At 41.1% G+C, this 19,932-nt stretch overlaps 1 protein-coding gene and 1 long non-coding RNA gene across 3 annotated transcripts in view; both read left to right on the top strand.

Annotated features, from left to right (window-relative positions):
• Window positions 1-19,932, top strand: part of LOC112432493 (NACHT, LRR and PYD domains-containing protein 12-like) — a 773,783-nt gene that overhangs the window by 373,331 nt on the left and 380,520 nt on the right. The gene's annotated exons all lie outside the window — the stretch shown is intronic.
• LOC143416898 (uncharacterized) lies at window positions 17,123-18,440 on the top strand. Of its 2 annotated transcripts, XR_013097145.1 has the most exons (4): window positions 17,123-17,144; window positions 17,395-17,433; window positions 17,592-17,707; window positions 17,850-18,440. It is a non-coding gene; the product is annotated as an uncharacterized LOC143416898 (long non-coding RNA). The 2 variants fall into 2 exon arrangements; XR_013097146.1 differs by lacking the exons at window positions 17,123-17,144; window positions 17,395-17,433 and adding an exon at window positions 17,434-17,503.

Here is a 19,932-nt window from a genome sequence, read left to right as displayed (position 1 = left end):
CTATTGATCTGTTTGGAAATCAGACTGTTGTTGGCTGCTATCAGCCTCCACCTGCTTCCCCCAGCACATCACCGTCTCTGGTTCAACTTTTATCTGAGCTGCATTTTAATGACGTCTTTCAGATGGATGATTTTCATTGGGACTGGCTTTCTTCTGTGTCTGATGATTTTAAGGCACGCTGCTTGTTGTTAAAACTGACTCAAATTATTTAAAGCCTCACATGCCTTGATCCTAAACACCCAGATAAATCTGCTCTTATTGACCTTTTTTAACTAATATGCTGCGAGAAACACTAAAATCTCACGCTCCGAGCCCACATCAGTTTGAACTGGGGTCGTATTAAACAGGCTGACAATGTCAGTTTGGGAACATTTACAGGAGAGTTGTGTCTACTTTGTGGACAGACACGCCCCTTTTTGCCAGGTCAGGGTGAAAGGTCGGGACAGGCCTGGTTTGGTTCAGTACCGGCCGATCTCCTACATGAGAGAAACCAGGCCTGGGCAGGAAGTCTGGCTCCGATGCTGATTGGCTACGTTTTCATTAGCTGTGTAATCGGATTACTGCCTCCATCATCAAGATCCAATGTAACTATTTTTTACTTTAACGACTGACAGTCCAAACGACCGTAGGAGGTTTTGGCAAACTATAAAGTGTCTCTGCCAGCTGTGACTCCTCAGAGCTTCCTCCTCACTTAAATATCGACTCCACTCCTGTGTCACACAAAACTGAAATGTTGCTTTAACAAACACTTTGTTGCTTCTTGTTCTTTGTTCAGCACAGTATCTGATGGGAAACCTCTTGCACACAACTCTGCTCGTAGTTCCTGGTTACTGATACCTTTTCCTTCACACCTGTCACAGTAGAAGAGGTTTGTAAGGCTTTGAATAGCCCCAACACCAGAAACTCGTCCTCACAATCGTTCTCCTTCCTTCTTGCACTTGGCTGCAAATATCATAGCTGAGCCAGTGTCTTATAGTTTTAATCTTTCTCTACAACAGAAGGCTTTACCACAGATGTGGAAGTGTGCCTCTGTACTCCCCCACTGAAAGCTGGTGATTCTTCAACAGTTAGTAATTACAGGCCAATTTCCAAACTCTGTGTCTTATCTAAGGTTCTTCAAAGGCTGGTAAATAATCAACTTCAAAGTTATCTGGATGAAAATATGATTTTATCTCCCTTCCAGTCTGGTTTTAGGAAACTGCACAGTACTGGAACTGCTTCGATAAAAGTTCTCAAAGACGTCTATGAAGCGCTGGATGCAAAGAACTACTGTGCAGCTCTTTTTATTGATCTATCAAAGTCTTTGACACTGTTGACCACAACAAAAACTCTTCTGGCACAACTTCACCTACTTCCAAGCTGCGTGGAGAGGATGAGGATCTAACAGCACAGGAACTCCAGCAACACTCAGCAGCAGCTGCTCCCAGTCCCTTGGTTTATGAGCTGAGCTGCTGACCACAGCATTTTATGTCATAGATTACTGGAAATAGGCCTTTCAGACCGAGCAGCTGGCTGCTTCTCTAATGTTCTTCTGGACATCAGCAGTGCGTTCAGCTCAATGGTCTCTCTTCCCTCTTGTCACTAAACGAGTGCACAGGGTTCTGTCCTGGGCTACTTATGTCAACGGTGTGGTACAAAATCTAGATGCATCTGTTCATTTTATACCATCAACATAGTTTTCAAACCATTACAGCAGCTGTTGATAGTATTCAGTCTCAGCTGGCTCAGACTGGCTTTAAATGTAGAAAAAACCAAAGTCATGTTGTTCACAAACAGAAAGAGGGTCCGGCTTTATTTCCTTCTCCTGTATCTGCTCAAAGTATTTCTATTGAAACTGTGGCCTCGTACACAGACCTCGGTATTGTGGTTGATGACAGTCGTTCCTATAAGCCACACATTGAACATCTAATAAAGACACTGAGGCTGAAGTTGGGCTTCTCTTCCAGGAACAGATCGTGTTTCACAGGAAAAAGCTTGTTGCTGCCACCTTTTTTTTACCTGCCCTGGATTACAGTGACGTGATTTATATGAATGACTCTGCTCGCTCTCTTCATCTGTTGGATTTTGTCCATCATGGGGCATTAAGATTTATAACTGTCTGTAAACCTTTAACACACCACTGTACTCTGTGTTCTCTGGTTAACTGGTCCTCATTGGTCTTACACAGGATGGTCCATTAGTATCATTTTATCTATCAATCTGTTTCTGGGTTACTGCCTCCTATTTATCAGAGTACATGTTAGGCAAACAGTTTAGTCACAGCCTGCAGTCTCAGGACATCATTACATCCACTGTTCCATCAGTTCATGCAGAGCTTGGGAAGAAGGCGTTTTCCTTTTCTGCTCCGTCTTCATGGAAAATATAACCGAAGGATTTAAGGCTCTCCGTTGATTTCACTTGCAGACTTCAAAAGACGTACACATGTTTTTGTGAAACCATCTCTGGGAACTTGTTCTCGTTTTTAATGTGACTGAGTACATTACACAAACTTTTCTTTTATTGTTGTAATTTTAATATGTTTGTCTGGAACAGGTCTCTCTTGTAAATGAGACATTGAGTCTCAATGAGCCGACCTGTATAAATAAAGCTTCAATTACAAAGTCCTTTGTTTAAAAGTTCCTTCAGTGCCAGTGGGACGTGCTGTGGCTCTATCGGTTGCTGAGCCTTTATATTGTTAGTTAGAAACTACAAATATAATGGCTCACTGTATTTCAGAATCAGAGAAACTTTATTAATCCAGGAGGGAAACTGAGTTGTCATAGCAGCAAATATACAAGAAACAACAAGCACTCATATAAAGTGAGTGTAGAAACAGAGTTATGATAAATAAATATTCAGATAAATAATATCAATATATAATATAAATAATCTATAATCCAGTTTTGAGTTCCCTCCCCAGACGCCTTAACGCCCACTCACATCCTGGGCCATCTGACCTCAGGAAATCACATGATAGGGTGGGGCCAGGTTTCACAATGAGCTCACCCGAAACCCTGGCTGATTAGGACCCCCACCCGCTTTCACACCTTGGCTCATGTGATTACGTAGAGGATCATCAGGGGGACCTTTGTCCCTCTTTGGGGGGAAACTCCCACTGGGTTTAAATCTGGGACTCCCCACCAACTGACCTTTAGAACTGAAGAAGCTTCTCAGATGAGAGGTGAAACGTCCTCAAGCAACTCAAAGAAGTCCAGACGCTTTTCTTTGCAAGCTCCTTAGTCTACGATGACCTGGATGACTGAGAACCGTCACAGACAACTCAGTCCCATATTTTAGGTTATTCTGAATAAACCGTTCATGCCCTCTCTTTGGAACGAAGCTGTTGTGGTTCCTGGTCCTAAATCTAGTCGTCCAAAAGTTCTAAACGACTTCAGGCCTGCTGCCCTCACCTCAGTCTTTGAAAAAATCATCAGAAATGTGATTATGGAAGACACTGAACTTCAGCTTGATTCAATGCAGATTGCACATAAGCCCAATAGAGGAGTGGAGGACGCGCTTTTGATTCTACTTCACCTGATTGTCAAACACGTAGAGAGTAAAGGACTTCAGTTCATCGATTTCTCTGCTGCTTTCAATAACACAGCCCCAGATTTGAATCAAAAGACTTTTAGAACAGTTTGAAATCCGGACAAACCTGAGAAAGTGCAGTCATATAAATATCTTGATGACAAATGCTATTATTTTTCTGTAAAGCAAATTGACCTAAAAGTAAAGTAACCTTGATATGTCAGGATGTAGATGCCCCACCCAAAAACGTCATCCAGCCCTGAAACATCGGTACTGCTCAAAGCAGCATTGCTGTCCACACGTCCATCAGAGTGTTTCTTTGGACTTCATGGTGTTGCTGCTCCCAGTATTCTCTGAGACAACCTCTGAGGCCGTCACAGAGCAGCTGTATTTGTACTGACATTACATTACACACAGGTGCACTCTATTTAGTCATTAGCACTCATCAGGCAATGTCTATGGGCAACTGACTGCACTCAGACCAAAGGGGGCTGAATAATAATGCACATAACAATTCTCTTCACTCTGCTGACAAGAGATTCAAGCCCCACTATGAGCACCTTCTAAAGAGCACCATTGAAAGTATCCTCACCAACTGCATCACTGTGTGGTATGACTCCTGCACTGGGTCCTGCAGGAAAAATATGACAACGGGTAGTGAGAGCAGTGGAGAGGATTGCAGGGTCCTCTCTTGCCTCCCTCCCCAGGAGATCTACAGCGCCTGCCTCATTCGAAGGTCCTGAACCTAAAGGAGGGATTGGAAAAAAACCCAGAACAGTTTAAAAACAGCAACTGGGCTGCCTCTGTTAAAAACAACAGAAATGTGAGCAGGGTGGTTAATTCAGCCCAGTTGTCAGTAAGTTTAAAAGTTCTGATCTAATAAGTGGTTGGTCTGCTAGACAATTCTTTATTAATCACAGTTGTCAATGTTTTCTTGTATATCATGAAGTAAGAAACTAACAAGACATGTATATACACATAAAACATTAATTTATCTAAGAGCATAAATAAAAAAGTTATTCACATCAGAATAACATCATCACACTAAAGACATCAAACTAGAAAAAACTTCAACTATTTTAATTTAAGCTACTTCTGATTTTTTCATTTAATCAGCTATTAACTGAGAGACAAAACATTTCAAGATGGATTTGATCATACATTTACAGGTTTGGTCGCCATAAATACTTTTTAACTATCTAAAACAATAAAACAACAAAGATGTGAAACTTAAAGGTTTGTTATACATCCATTTGCTTACATGAAAGACTGGCTGCATGTTTTTCTTTGTTGTTCTTGCAGGTTTCAAAACTACACGCCCTGGGGTACCAGCCAGTTCTGTTTCTTGGACAGTTTGACCGTAAGGGCCGTATAGTAGGGGACGTGATCACTCACATCGAACCAGCAGAAGGTGCTGCACGTGACATCCTCATGAAGATGAGGAAGCTTTATGAACACCTTCTGAGAAGTAAGATATGCTTTGTCCATTATCTGTAACCAGGTGTCCTTATCAGGTAGCCTATCCTAGCTGTCTTTGGGTGATACTCATGGTACACCCTAGATAAGTAGGCAGTTCACCACGAGGTACATAGAGACAAACAAGATGGTGAAGACGAGGATAGTTCAGAGTCACCAGCTATTCTATTCAACTCTACTCTATTCTGTTCTATTCTATTCAACTCTACTCTATTCTGTTCTATTCTATTCAACTCTACTCTATTCTGTTCTGTTCTATTCTATTATTCAGCCAAAGTTCAGACCAGTAATCTTCTTGCTGTGAGGTGACAGCTGCCCTACATGTCCTGTGGCTAACATGAAAATAGTGTTATATCTGCCTTATTACCTCCCCATGTGGTGTTCACATCACCAAAGCTAGCCATACTGAACCTCTGGTGTTACCTGACTTAACAATTTTGTATATGTGTGTGTGTGTGTGTATATTATGGTCTTTCACACACATGTTTATACAAATGTAATTGTACAAATCTTCTCGAACACCACACCTGATAATTCTCTTTGAGACTTTCTAGTATAACAAGTACATATGTAAACATGTTACCAATATGAACACAAAGATTCTTATACACTTATATACTTCTTAAGAGGTCACCTGCTTACCTCCCTGAGGTCGTTAGCATCACCACTGTACAAAACTCTTAAGTCACAGTACTAGGTTGAAGTGTCAAATGTTGTGCACTACAAATTGAGGAAAGTAGTGTCATCAGAGGATAAAAGTCATTAGCTCTCTGGATTTATAGTCACACTCATTAATTTATTAATGTACAATGTAGAAAAGCACTACAGATGTCACACTACCCCCGAGGGCACTTGTACTGAATGATTTGGGTCAGTGAGGGTGTGAGATGACTTACTTGATGCCAATATTTACAAGTTGTAACTTTAGTAAAAACCTAACTGAAAACATGCAAATCACTACTTATTATGTGTTTATGTGTGCTGTACATTTTCAACCCCTTTTAATGAATATTTAGTATTTAAAATTTTGCAGAATTACAAGTTTCCCCTCCTGCTAAAAGTTCTCCACCAGCAGCTGGACCATCCTCTGCTGACAGTGTGGATGCTGGACCAGTCCCAGACCCCGAGGCTCTAAACCAGGAATTTATTCTTCATTTAGAGCCTGAACCAACATCTTCCTCTGTCAGCCTCCTGCATCCTCCTCTTCATCTCTGCTTCCTCCTGCATCCTCCTCTTCATCTCTGCTTCCTCCTGCATCCTCCTCTTCATCTCTGCTTCCTCCTGCATCCTCCTCTTCATCTCTGCTTCCCGATCTTGCTTTCCCGATCTCATCTGATCTCGGAAGCTAAGCAGGGTCGGGCCTAGTCAGTACTTGGATGGGAGACTTCCTGGGAATAACAGGTGCTGTAAGCTTTTGCACTTCCACACACAAACTGCAGAGGGCGCTCCTGCTTTTGCTTAGAGGCATGAGAAGTTAACATTTATTATTATTATTTTTTCTATATTTTTAACATGAGAATATCAGTTTTCCATCTTGTGTTCCAGATTAATCGGACAAAAGACAAACGTAGAACAAGGAAAAAAGAGGCCAAGTGTCTCACCTATAAAACAAAATTACTGTTTTCTGAATAGTCTCACACAGATAAACATTTGCAGGGAATACCTTTTCCTTCAAAACAAACGTCACAGACTGTGTTTTTCTTTACTGATTGTATTTGAGTAGAAACTCAGATTAAAATGGCATCAGTGCTCATAAAATGATTTAACTGTAAAAGTAGGTGTAGTGGATCACTTTGCATAGATCTAGATAAAAGTGCAGTAAGCAAAGACTACAGTGGTCATTGAGCAGCTGTTCCTATAATGTGAATCTGGGATAAAGGCACAGATTATTTGTTTGCCTTTGTTTCCTGGTTCTTTCTTTCTTATCCAAATGGAAAAAGAGAGCATAAAAGTACTGTTTACAAGCAGCTTATCTATCTCATTGTGCCCACTATCATAAAATCTTGGTTGACTGAGCACTGAGCCATCTACCACTCGAAATTGAACCTGTGTGGGACAACAACAAAGTCCAGTATACTAAGTTTCAGTAATGTGCAGTTTTTTCTGTGGAAGATGTAAATCTAAATAGATGTCCTATTGTATGCATAATATACCACTTGAGAGGCCAGGGTCGAAAAAGGGATGCTTCAGAACCTCCGAGGGTGTTATGCGCTGATTTGCATCCAAGGCCAACAGTTCTTTCATTAGCCTTACAAATAATGATTGGCCATTTTCCGATCCTCGCCTAACCTTCAGCAGTTGTTCGAGGTCATGGAGACGCTTAAGTTTTATCGATCGAGTTTCCTTGGATCGATAATCTGTCTCGTATTGAAATTGTTCTTGGGTCTTAAATGTCCAGCGCTGTTTGTTGTAGTTATCCTCGATGAAATAGCTGTCAGTGTACAAGCCAGACTCTAGGAGATGATCTGGTAGCTGACCCTGGGTTTCAATTATGAATTTCAAAACATCATAATCGTCTTCCCCAGGATAGAGAGGCACCCCTGTAGCAAGCTCCACAGCTACCAGCCCCAGAGACCACATGTCGATTGCTTCGTTGTATGGAATGCCAAGCATAACCTCAGGTGCACAATAACCAATTGTCCCCACACGGTCACCAGGAATCACTGCAGAAGCAGGACATGCGAGGCCAAAGTCTATGAGTTTGACTTTGACGGGAGACTCACTGCGGTTCACAACCATGATGTTTCCAGGTTTGAGGTCAGCATGCACTATTCCCACAGAACCCAGGTGGAACAGAGCATTTGCGAGCTGATGCAAAATTGGCCTGAGTTCTCTCATTGGGAGACCTCGGTTATTCCGGTCCCCAATGTAGTCCCACAGGCTTTGGTCGAGGAGTTCGAAATTCAAGCAAATGCGCTCTCCATCGAGGAAATAGCCGTTCCATTCGACAATGTTGCACCTGTCTGGATCCAAGCGTCGTAGCTGCTCCAGGATGAAAATTTCCAATTTTGCCTGGAGCAGAATTTCAGGGTCGCTCTTGTTGACTTTAATAGCAACCGTTTTGTTGTTTTTTGTATCTCGACATCCGGTTACCAAACCAAAGCCTCCTTCTCCAAGGAAGGCCTCTACCACGTGGTGATCTCCTAAAATGGTCCCTTCCGTTATTTGAAGATCATCTTCAGAGGCAGATGGGTTGGCTGAGGTGTTGATGTCTCTTTTTTGAGGAAATTCAACTGAGTTTTGGAAACTGCAGCTGAATTTTTGCGATCCATGACTTTTGCAGCTTGAAGGCTGCTGAGAGAGCACAAGGAGTTCTCCCCCTGTACTATTCATGTCCGTGCAGGGGGTTCTCCTTGAGAGGCCAGGGTCGAAAAAGGGATGCTTCAGAACCTCCGAGGGTGTTATGCGCTGATTTGCATCCAAGGCCAACATTTCTTTGATTAGCCTGACAAATAATGTTTGGCCATTTTCCGGTCCTCGCCTAACTTTCAGCAGTTGTTCGAGGTCATCCAGACACTTAAGTTTTATCGATCGAGTTTCCTTGGATCAATAATCTGTCTCGTATTGAAATTGTTCTGGGGTCTTAAATGTCCAGCGCTGTTCGTTGTGGTTATCCTCGATGAAATAGCTGTCAGTGTACAAGCCAGACTCTAGGAGATGATCTGGTAGCTGACCCTGAGTTTCAATTATGAATTTCAAAACGTCATAATCGTCTTCCCCAGGATAGAGAGGCACCCCTGTAGCAAGCTCCACAGCTACCAGCCCCAGAGACCACATGTCGATTGCTTCGTTGTTTGGAGTGCAAAGCATAATCTCAGGTGCACAATAACCAATTGTCCCCACACAGTCACCAGGAATCACTGCAGAGGTGTTACATGTGATGCCAAAGTCTATAAGTTTGACTCTGACTTGAGACTCACTGCGGTTCACAACCATGATGTTGACAGGTTTGAGGTCAGCATGCACTATTCCCACAGAACCCAGGTGGAACAGAGCATTTGCGAGCTGATGCAAAATTGGCCTGATTTCTCTCATTGGGAGACCTTGGTTATTCCGGTCCCCTATGTAGTCTGACAGGCTTTGGTCGAGGAGTTCGAAATTCAAGCAAATGCGCTCTCCATCGAGGAAATAGCCGTTCCATTCGACAATGTTGCACCTGTCTGGATCCAAGCGTCGTAGCTGCTCCAGGATGAAAATTTCCAGTTTTGCCTGGAGCAGAATTTCAGGGTCGCTCTTGTTGACTTTAATAGCAACAGTTTGGTTCTTTTTTGTATCGCGACATTTCGTTACAACACCAAAGCCTCCTTCTCCAAGGAAAGCCTCCACCATGTGGTGATCTCCCAAAATGGTCCCTTTAGATATTCCAAGCTCATCTGAGCCGAAGGATGGGTTGGCTGACATGGTGTAATGTGTCTGTTTGCGCTGTGGATTGGTGAGAAACAAAACTGAACTTGTTTTGGTTTCTCTCGTAAATTGCTCTCAAAACTTCTCGAAAGGGTTTTAGTTGCTGCAGGTCAACGTCCGTTAAGCATAACGTAACAGGTTAGCGCTCCTATTTATGGGTTTTGGGATCAAAGCAAAGTTATGACGTCAGAAAGGATCAAAGCAAAGTTACTACGTCACAAGCGATCGAAGTGATTCTAATATATGCGCATGCGCACATATGAGAAGCGATCGAAGGGATTCTAATATGTGCGCATGCGCACACACGTGCTTGTTTGTGTAATATTGTTCACACTAAACTTGATCCTAATCAATTTAATATCAGTCAATCAAAGAAAATGTTAGTTTTGAAAATTTTTAAAATGACATAACTGACAGTTAAAACCTTTTTTGTTCATGTATTTGTATTTGTATTGTCTGCGGGGTTTTTTTGCATACCATGTCAAGCTTTTCTGTATATAGTCATGTCGTAGATTTCGGAGCAAACAAGAAATTGAAATGGATTTTAATATTGCAGTGCTTGGATTTCGGATTTGGTGCTTAAAACGTCTTGAAACTGTAACCGTATTTCATTCACCACAAATAACTATCTGATTGAATAGTTTTCTTATCAGATAGAGAAATAAAACGAGTCGCAAAGTCTAAAAGCAACATTTCTCTGCCTGGGCTGTACCTCTGCACGTTAGTCTGTTTCAATGTGTGACCCCTCACCCCCTCCCTGATCAGTCGGGGGTGAGTGCGCTAATGCGCCTGGAGGCCGTTTTAATCAGTGTTTGCTGGAAAACGAAAAATACAAGAAGGATTTGTACGTTTTCACAACGGGGGAGTTTGCGTAAGTACTAGTAAATAATTTTCTCGAGTGTGTACGTAACAGATGTTATTTGTTTAAAATTGTTATTATTAGTTTGCTAGCTAGCAAACTCGCGGGATAAAGGATTGAAGTGCACTCAGTGCGATACAATACGGTGGCGCTATTCTAACAGTTAGTTATTGCAGGGTAACTTGTAGAATATGCTGTGAATTGAACCAAGATTACACAGCAGTAGCAGTAATACGAGTTACTTCCCTCAAGTGAAAGCGTTAAACGTTAGCCCGATGCTTAACTAGCCAACGTCAGGCTTTCTGATTGAAGGCTAAAAGCGACGTTGTCACCAAGTAAACAGAATATTGATGATATTTTTGTGTATCGCTGCAGCCTTTTCAAGTATTAACCTGGTGTCTTTGGGAACAGCTTAGGGGGAAATGACGGTAATATGACTGAACCATATGGGAACAAAGAATAGGCACTTTTTTGTGCTACCGAAGTTTCCTCGCTTTCATTCAAAATCTGTAGGCTTCAAGCTGACATTGAGGCCTGTGGGGCACTATCAGCCACTGAGACAGTAGACAAGTGACTATTTCACACTTTAAGGCTGCCTGTTTATTTAAGGGAGATGAACAGTACATTATAACTGTACATAATAATATCAATGATGATAGATTAAATAAATGGGTTTTTGAAAGACGCTTGTGCATTTTTAAAGTCTAAATTGTTGAATTGATCTGAGTATGTCATCTGTTCAAAGCCTCTCCCAGTCAGTGATGTTCTCTATGCCTGTCTTACTCTACATGATGTTATTAGCACAAACACTTTAAAGGTGATAATTAGGTCTACAACAATAACACAGACTGCAATGTAGTTAAGCGTCTTACAGTTAGTTTTGAATGAATGAACTTAAAAAACAACACAAGCAAAGATCTGTCTCCTCCTGTTTTTTGTGTCACATAAGAAAGAAGCATCAATATCTGATGAGAAGACTTATTAATTTGGCCTTTCACGTGGTCTTACTCAGGTGATGCGAAGTGAAATATGCATCCTTTTTATGGTAATGTGCTGGAAAATGTTGAAAATGGACATTAAACGTGCTCACAAAGTGCTTGAATTTGACCCTGAAAGGTGTATGAAGCCAGAAAAAGTCACACTTGGAGTAAAAACCTCTCATAGCAAGTTAATCATATTCAATTGATTTGATGCTTTCAGCACAAAATTTAGCCACACAGTCAGGACAGCGTCTGATTTACCTTCATCGGTAAACGTGTTTATGCAGTACATAGTAACAGTGTGGCTGAGTCCTCTGGTTCAAATCAGTTCCAGTACATTTGGAGATGTAAGTCTTAACCTTTCACATGCATCAGGAAGGAAAAAACATTTAATCTTCACAGTACTGCCGAAGTGCAGCGATACATTGTGAAGTGCACATTTCCATTTCTCATACAGTACCGAGCAAAAGTCTTGAACCACCCCCTTATTTTTTCGTGTTTTGCCAGGTCAGTCTGTGTTAACGGTGTTATTAACTGCATTCTTCAACTAAAGAAGTGAGAACAAATGATGTGGGCTTTTGTTTTTTTGCAATAGGCTGCAAGTAAATGTGTAAAGATTAGTGCTGTCAATAGATTAAAAAAAATTAACTAACTAATCTCACAATTTTCTGTTATTAATTGAGATTTATCTCAATTACTTTATTAATAGCCTGCCTCCAATCACATTTTTTTGTTCTTTATATTTTAAGATTGTAACAGACATTCATGCAACACAATGAAGTAAATGCAGAATAGACACAAAGAATGTATGCTGAAATTCAAAGAGAATTTTAATAGTTTTCATCAATCTTTAACACAGTGAAAACTTAGAAAAAACCTTTAAGGCCATCAACATTGACTGAACCCAGGCCTACAGGTTAAAGTGAATATCATGACAATAAAGGGTGCACAAAACTCAGTATTTAAAACACAAAAAGACACGGCTGAAAACCCAGAATGTTGAACATTTTTCACTTCAAAGGAGCGATCTGGCTTAGTCCTTCTTTGCTCTCAGCCAGTTACTGAGGCAGACTATTCTGTTTACATTGTCTGATGACAAAGAAGCATGCTTCTTTTGAATGATGTGACCTGAGAGTGAGAATAATCTCTCACAAGGCACTGTGGTTGCAGGGGTTGACAGGTACTTGCGTGCAATAGGTGCCAGCCTGGCATGTGCTCCTTCTCTCTTTAACCACCACTGTAGTGGACACTCTCCTATGTCAATTTTGGGCTCTGCTTTGTACAGATTCAGACAGCAGTCTATAGCATCTTCCTCTGTATCTGAATCAGGAGAACCCAGCAAGCAGATGGACATCTTGCTCTTCTTTGGTGAGGGTTCCTCTGTTGTCTGAGCAGATGGTTGGTGTGCATCCGTCTCTGACATCAGAAGGTCATGTACTGATGCCCACACCTCTCTTCTTTCATCTTTGGAAAGGCATTTAAGGTCTTTAAACCTGGGATCAAGGGCAGTAGCGAGCTTCAGCCATGTGAGATTGCTGCTGTCCCTCCGCTGAGCTAGGTCTGTGGTAAAAATCTTCTTAAACCTCAAAACGTAGGTCATCATCTGAGGGCTCCATAATCCTGAACAAATGACACAAGGCTGGCAACACCATGGAACAAGAGACATACCGCTCTCCCCCCCAGCAGTTCGGTAACATATCTGCAATAGAAAGATCAAGTCTGTATTTTTCTATTAATCACACAGAGACAAACATAAATACCACATATGAAAATACACAGAGAGGTGGAGGTGGAGAACATACTTGAAAACAAAGCTAGAATGCAAAGATAGACACACAATCATGAGAAACAAAATGATTTACCTGCAAGGTTCCAGTAGTTCCTCCAGCTTGTGCAGTCTGTCAAGCTCCTGGTCAGTCAACATGGTCACCTTGCTGTTTTGTTGAGTCAGGATGGTGGTCAGCCCAAATTTGTTTCTCTGGATCCGCTTGATCATCTCTAGGGTGGAGTTCCATCTTGTTGGAACGTCCTGAACAAGCGATTCTGTTTGATGTCCATGTGCAGCTTGCTGTGCCTTTAATTCCTGAGCGTTTGCTGGACTATGCTTAAAATGTCCAACAATCTTGCGACATTTGGCCAGAGCCCTTTCAAATGCGCTGTCATTAAGAGAAACTGTGACCGTTCTTTGCAGAATGTGGGCCATGCAGGGCATGTGTTCAAATGGAAGTAGTCTGGCGGCTGCAACCATGTTACAAGCACTGTTGGTGCCAAGCGTGGTTACCTTGTCCTTGATTTTCCATTCGTTTGCAACATTCAGAAAATGGTCAGCACACGCCTCAGCATAGTGTCTCTCTTCAGTTTTACTCACTGTTAGTGCAAACGATTGCATAGTCCAGTCGTTATCAATAAAATGCGCCATGACCCCCAAGTAATTATCGTTGTTCACCGAAGTCCAGTGGTCTCCGGTGAGAGCGACATTCCTTACTTGCACAAGCTTGCTGGACTGCTGAGCCCTCTGGTCCCCATACAAAGTGTGCAGTCTCGACACAATGGTTCCTCTCGAGGGCAGATTGTAACACTCATCTCCTGATGCAGCACGAATGACTTCTCTCAGTCCATCATCTTCTACTATGCTAACTGGTCGGCAGTTTTTAGCTATCCAAACAACCAAGGAATTGGTTAATTTTTCTCTCACATTTTTTGTTATTCGTCCACAAGCACCATACTCCTGAAGCGTAGACTGGCGAGGTCCCGTAGAGGTGGATTCAGTTGGGTGTTTTGCTCTCAGGTGATACGCCAGTGATGAACTGCTTCTGTGGTACTTGAATTCAGCTTTGCAAATTGTGCATCTTACTCTCGTTTTGTCCAACAAGCCATCAGGCAACTTCTTAAAGAGAAACTTTCCACCCAAAAGTCCGCCCTCGTCCATGCTTGCGTGTGTTAGCTAGTGTTAGCTAGATAGTAGCATGGTGTCACTTCTTCTTCTTCTTCTAATCATTTCTGTCAGGCCAAACGCCAGCATAGCACAATGTTGCCCCCTCCTCCAGAGGTGCTCATGAATTTAAAGGTCTTAGATTACAGGAAATTAATAAAAAAAAAAATCAGCGTTAAATTTTTTTAATGCATTAAACATTTCGCGTTGATCTTAACAATTAACGCGATAATTTTGACAGCACTAGTACAGATACAATTTAAAATTGGTTCTTTGTTAAGTTTTCTGGTCCTTTCCGTGACTTAGGTGTCTGTTTATGTTTGAATGTTTCAGAGATTAGTGTGAAGGGTCTTAACAGACAAAAAGTGGTCAAATACAAGCCCTGGATTAAAAATCAGAAACACTTTAAAAAGCCTGGAGAGCTATTCCTTAATACCACTTTAAAGATTACAGGGAAGTCCGGATCCCTGGAAGCAAATGAGGGATGGCTCAAGACTTTTGCACAGTGCTGTACATGTCATGTTCCCTGTTTTATAGCTCAGCTCAAACTGACACGTTCTCACTAACTGCTTCTCATTTTCTCCACAGTAAACTTTGACCACTTCCAGATACTGCGGGCCATCGGGAAAGGAAGCTTTGGAAAGGTGATGCAGCCTCCATTTTTCACGCGACTTGTATATTGTTTGCCCTTAATTACCCACCACGGTCGTCATCTCTAAAGAATCAGTGCAAGCGAAGCGAAATGTGCTGGGATTACACTTTAGTTCTCGTTAGAGATGGCACGATACCACTTTTTTATGTCCGATACCGATACCGATATCATAAATTTGGATATCTGCCGATACCGATATGAATCCGATATAGTGTTTTTTAATCAACAAAACTGTTTTTTAAAATATCTTGCTGCATTTTGCAAGTCTGCAAGTTCATACTCAAGTTTAAAACAACAACTACACTAAAGCTATTCTGTTATACCTGTATACAAAAAAAATACTTCATAGTTCAGCAATACTGATCAATCTAATAAACTTAGACCTACACCATCCTCCCTATTCTGGTATTTTAAAGAGTACTTAGCGTAAATATTAAGCAACCTAACTAATAGGGTTCCAACTCCCAGCAACAACATAAATAAAAAATAAGGAACCACCCCTCACGCGCCACCTCATGATGCTTAATTGACGTAATCAACCTTAATTTGATGCAGTGTGAAAAAAAATGCACAGAAATCAATTATTTTTCAAGAAATATTAAATAGATTCAACATCTTTCTTCAACAAAATTGCAGACTGCACAGATGGTACCTTCCCAAAGTAAAAAGTACTATAGCTTACTAGGGTATATATTAGACTTAATAGTCACTATATACAGTAATTGACTTCTATTCATTTTACATCAAATTAAAACTTTGGGTGTCAGATAATTATTTATTAAAAGCTAGACATTTTAAATGAGAATAAGAAAGAAAAGTATGTCTTTGTGCCCCCTTTTCCCTGTTAATGCCCTATCGGCCCCCCTGGCTAAACTTTGCTAGATCCGCCCCTGCACAGTTACCAGCGTCAGCTGTAGAAAAAGATCCTGGTGTAGAAAGAAATATTAAATAAATTCTAACAACAGCTTATCAAGCTTAAACGTGCTGCTGTTGTTCCGCCGCTGGTTTCCTCTTTCTGGTGCAAAGTGGGCCAAAAACAAACAAGAGAGACGGACTCGTGACAGAAAAGCCGATCAGCTGATCATTTAAGCAGTTTCACGATTGAAGTAGCAGCCGGAGAGCGAGAGGCAGTCGCTTGTTAAGCTTAACGCAGGAATGCTTTACAAACATTCAGAGATGGACTTACACACTTGCTTTACTTCTCTCGGGGATAACTTTGTCGGAGATGACATGCCAGGTTGCTAGCAAAGCTCCACATGCTATCCAGACCACCGACAGGTCCCGCATGCCACAGCCGCTCTATCACGTGATGCATACTGCTCCGACTGCTAACGTTCTGAGGCGAGTTACGGCGTGTTGCAAGTTTTGCGAGGTGCTTTCGTGATATTTAATGGATCGGATTACATTTTTTATTTTTCTCCGATATCCGATCCAGTAATTTAGGTCAGTATCGGACCGATACCGATACGTAATATCGGATCGGTCCATCTCTAGTTCTCGTGTGCTGCTGTTATTTAATAACAGTTATAGATGCAGCTTATGTAATTATTTCTATAAAGTCAGTTAGAGGAGAGCCGATTTCTATTTCATCTCACTCAATCTAGGTGGGAATTTTGACCCCACGTCTCAATTTAATTACACAGCACATTGAATGTCTGGATGAGACTTCAGTAATGAATTCAGGACTGTGTGTGTGTGTGTGAGATACACAATTGGGGCTGCAGAGATTTGAATAGTTTACCTTCATTTTAAATATCACTGCCCTGTGCATATTGTCGGCTTTAAAATTCAAACTTAAAGAGTTTGTAAGTAAACTGGCTGAGATGAGACAGACGATGCACCGGGTCCTCGTCTGAGTGCTGGCTTTCAGTTGTGCTGTCTCTCTTATATATATATATATATATATATGTACATATATTCTTATAATTTAGCAAACTAATTTATCAAAAAAAATGTACATATATCTGTATTAGTTTTAATAAATTAATTTGACAGCTGTATTGAAAATACCATATTGTATTCATACAGAATCAGTTTGGTATCATTGTTTGTCTGCTCACTGATTGTTTAAACTAAGAGCTGCTTTGATCTGTTTAGATCTAAAGTATCCAAAGTTGAGCTCTGATGTTTCTTCACCCCTGTGTGTGATATGTGATTCCTACATGCTGGCAGAGCAGAGCAGCAGTTTGTGCTCACAGATGGTGACGGTGTGGAGAGACGGTGGTGTTTCCTCAGAAGAACCAGCAGAGTCACAAAGGACACCAGTCCATCTCACCACCTTAACTTTCTGACTGATGCTCGTCTGCACTACACAGAGGAAATCAACTGACCGAGGTTTGTCCAGTGACGTGTTATGAATGTATATTTGTTTTATGCTTACAGATGTGTTTTTCTTGACAGAGGCTCTGCAGAGGTTAGACAAAGCAGAGAAACATGTGCTTTACATTTTACTGTGATTTATTGAGATATTTGTTGCCTGATGTTCAGCAGGAATGGAGAAATAGAATCAAAGGGAGATGTTTTTGCTGTTTTTGTAATGATGTAAGTAAATCTTCAATATTATTTAGTTGCTTGGTTATATTAGGAGTGTTTCTGAGTGAGGGGGAGAGGAGTCATCATCCAGGTAAAGTGACGTAGATCAGTGGATACACTTGTCTCCCCTTTAAAGGAGACGATCAGAGTCATCCTTAAATGTTAGTGCTTTCAAATACACAAAAATGAACATCCAACTTTGACTGTAACACAAAATAAATCTTTGCATGTGTGTTTTCAAACTCTCAGATGGGCAGCATATCAGTCTTGGACTGTCTGACCTGCAGCACTGAATGACCACCACACATGAGCATGTTCCTGCAACATTCAGCATCTGATCCTTCATCTGTGTGCTTCTGCTTTTGGTAAGTAGAGTTACCCAACTCCAGTAACTCTAAACACATGCCATCCATTTCTAACGGCCTGGTTACTTCCTGTCAGTTACTTTAGAAACCATGTGGTCACCTGACCTAACACTGTTTCTTCTTCTTCCCCTTAATGTTCAAGTGTCACATGTCAAACAGCTGGAGAGGAAACTACACCAGTGTACTGGGATGTTTCACCAACACGTGCCAGATGCTGTTCCTTCATGGTGACATCACCAGAGACAGCCCCGCCCACCTCAGGACCTCGCCATTGATCATGATGATTATAATGATGACAGCGAGCGGAACTAAGACTGTAAAAATCCACGACCAGAATGTTTCTTTCAAATTATGAATGAATACTGAGAGCCTCTTTCTCTGTTTTGTCTGTTTTGTTTTTTACCTCATTTGTTTCTAACAAAGTTCACCAAACTCACACAGTTTACATTCTGTATGTTTCCATCTTTACCAGCCACACTCTAACTGCATTTAAGAAAAGAATCCTTAGAAATCGTCGTTTTTCTCTTTTGTAATTGATGATAATTCAGTGAATATACTGCGCTGCTTCCTTTTATTGCGTCACACATTGCTTTAAGTTTTTCAGTGTCGTTATTTTTTACTGCTGTTTGAATTCTCTGTATGTTTGACCCTGTAGACTGTTTGATGGACTGCTTGTCTTCCTGTTTGTAACCGCCGCCTGTTTTTTAATAAAGATTTGGATTTCTGACTTCAACACAGCCTCTGCGTGTCCTCCCTTTGTGTCCTCTTCCTCTGTGAATGTGTTGCATGTGTCACAGATTCCTTTTATTAACAGCTTTCCCACAGTGAGTTGCATCAGCATTCATTCACAGCACATTTCAGAAGGATTCAGATTAATACAGTGATCTTACAGTCAGAATGATCCTGACAGAGTGCCACTGTAAATGATCTTTCATCAGGTAAATTTTAAAGTTCAGTATTTCAAAGCAGGAGTTATGAAGACTCATACTGGCATTAGGACTAATGATATGTACTTACAAAGTCAAAGTTTTTTAATTATGCTAGAATATTGGAAGATAATCAACTTTTAGTGTTTTCCGCATATTAATTATTCTGAAATAGAGACGGTGACCCTAACTGTACAGAAGCACTAAACAACTGACAATCTAACAGACATCATTGGCCTGAGCCGTCATGCACAGTGAGTCTGATCCTTTGCTGTGAGAGTCTGACAAGCATGTTTCTGGTCAGTTTGGAAGAAATAATATCACAATGTTGATCTTTCTTTCCAATATTCCTTCTCTTTTACAACATAAACTGTGATCAAAGGTACTTATGTTCACAGCATGTAATAATACTGACAGTCCAGGGCATTGTGGTCTGTTGAGCTAGGGTTAGGGTTAGCAATTCAGACATATGTAATCAATATTAAACGTCTCTGACGTGGGCCACTGTCCGCAGTGTTGGGAAATCCATACCAGGCTGGAACGAGTCAAGGTAGGTGAGCATCCACGAGAAGACACAGCAGATGCATCCTACTGACAGGACCAGGAGACTCCAGAAACCGAGCATCTTCTTCAGTGCCATCCTCTCCTGTCACCCTCTCTGCCCGCAGCTCTTTGAGTATGGGGTAGATAAGGGCGCAGAGAAACCCTTATTACTAATTTGTATTATAATTCAATTTTCATGAAATATTCATATTCAGTATCGGTCCTTTTATATTATAACCACGTATCCACCCAGGCTCATGGTGGGGCAGGGCTCTGTCCTGGGATGCTTGAGTACAAGGTAATGTACACCCTGACCAGGTATCCAGTCTGTCAGAATTGTTTTCAATATTTGGTTCAAAAACATGAGTGACAACAAAAATCCAACTAGGATTCTTGCATATGATGAATGAAGTCTGTCTTTGACTGTATTGTCCAGCTGATCCATCAAACCCCCAGCAGGTGAACCTTATTCATGACATAACACGGCAACAATGTAAAAAATGAAACAGCAACAGTCTAAATGTAAAGTGCATTCTAAAGTCCTCTTCAATAAATCATATGCAAAGAGTCATTCAGGACTGTAAAACGTGAACTACAGAACCCAGAGTCTTCATCATTAAATCTCTGGTTGCTTCATTTTTCTATCCTATATCAGATACTTTAAGGTTAGGTTAGGTAAACTTGCATTTTCATGGTGAGGCAAAGTGCTTTATGTGTGTGTGTTTGTGTGTGTGTGTGTGTGTGTGCATGTCATGA

The sequence above is a fragment of the Maylandia zebra genome, linkage group LG3, assembly GCF_041146795.1.
Source record: "Maylandia zebra isolate NMK-2024a linkage group LG3, Mzebra_GT3a, whole genome shotgun sequence".
Classification (NCBI taxonomy): domain Eukaryota; kingdom Metazoa; phylum Chordata; class Actinopteri; order Cichliformes; family Cichlidae; genus Maylandia; species Maylandia zebra.
This window is presented reverse-complemented; position numbering and strand designations above follow the sequence as displayed.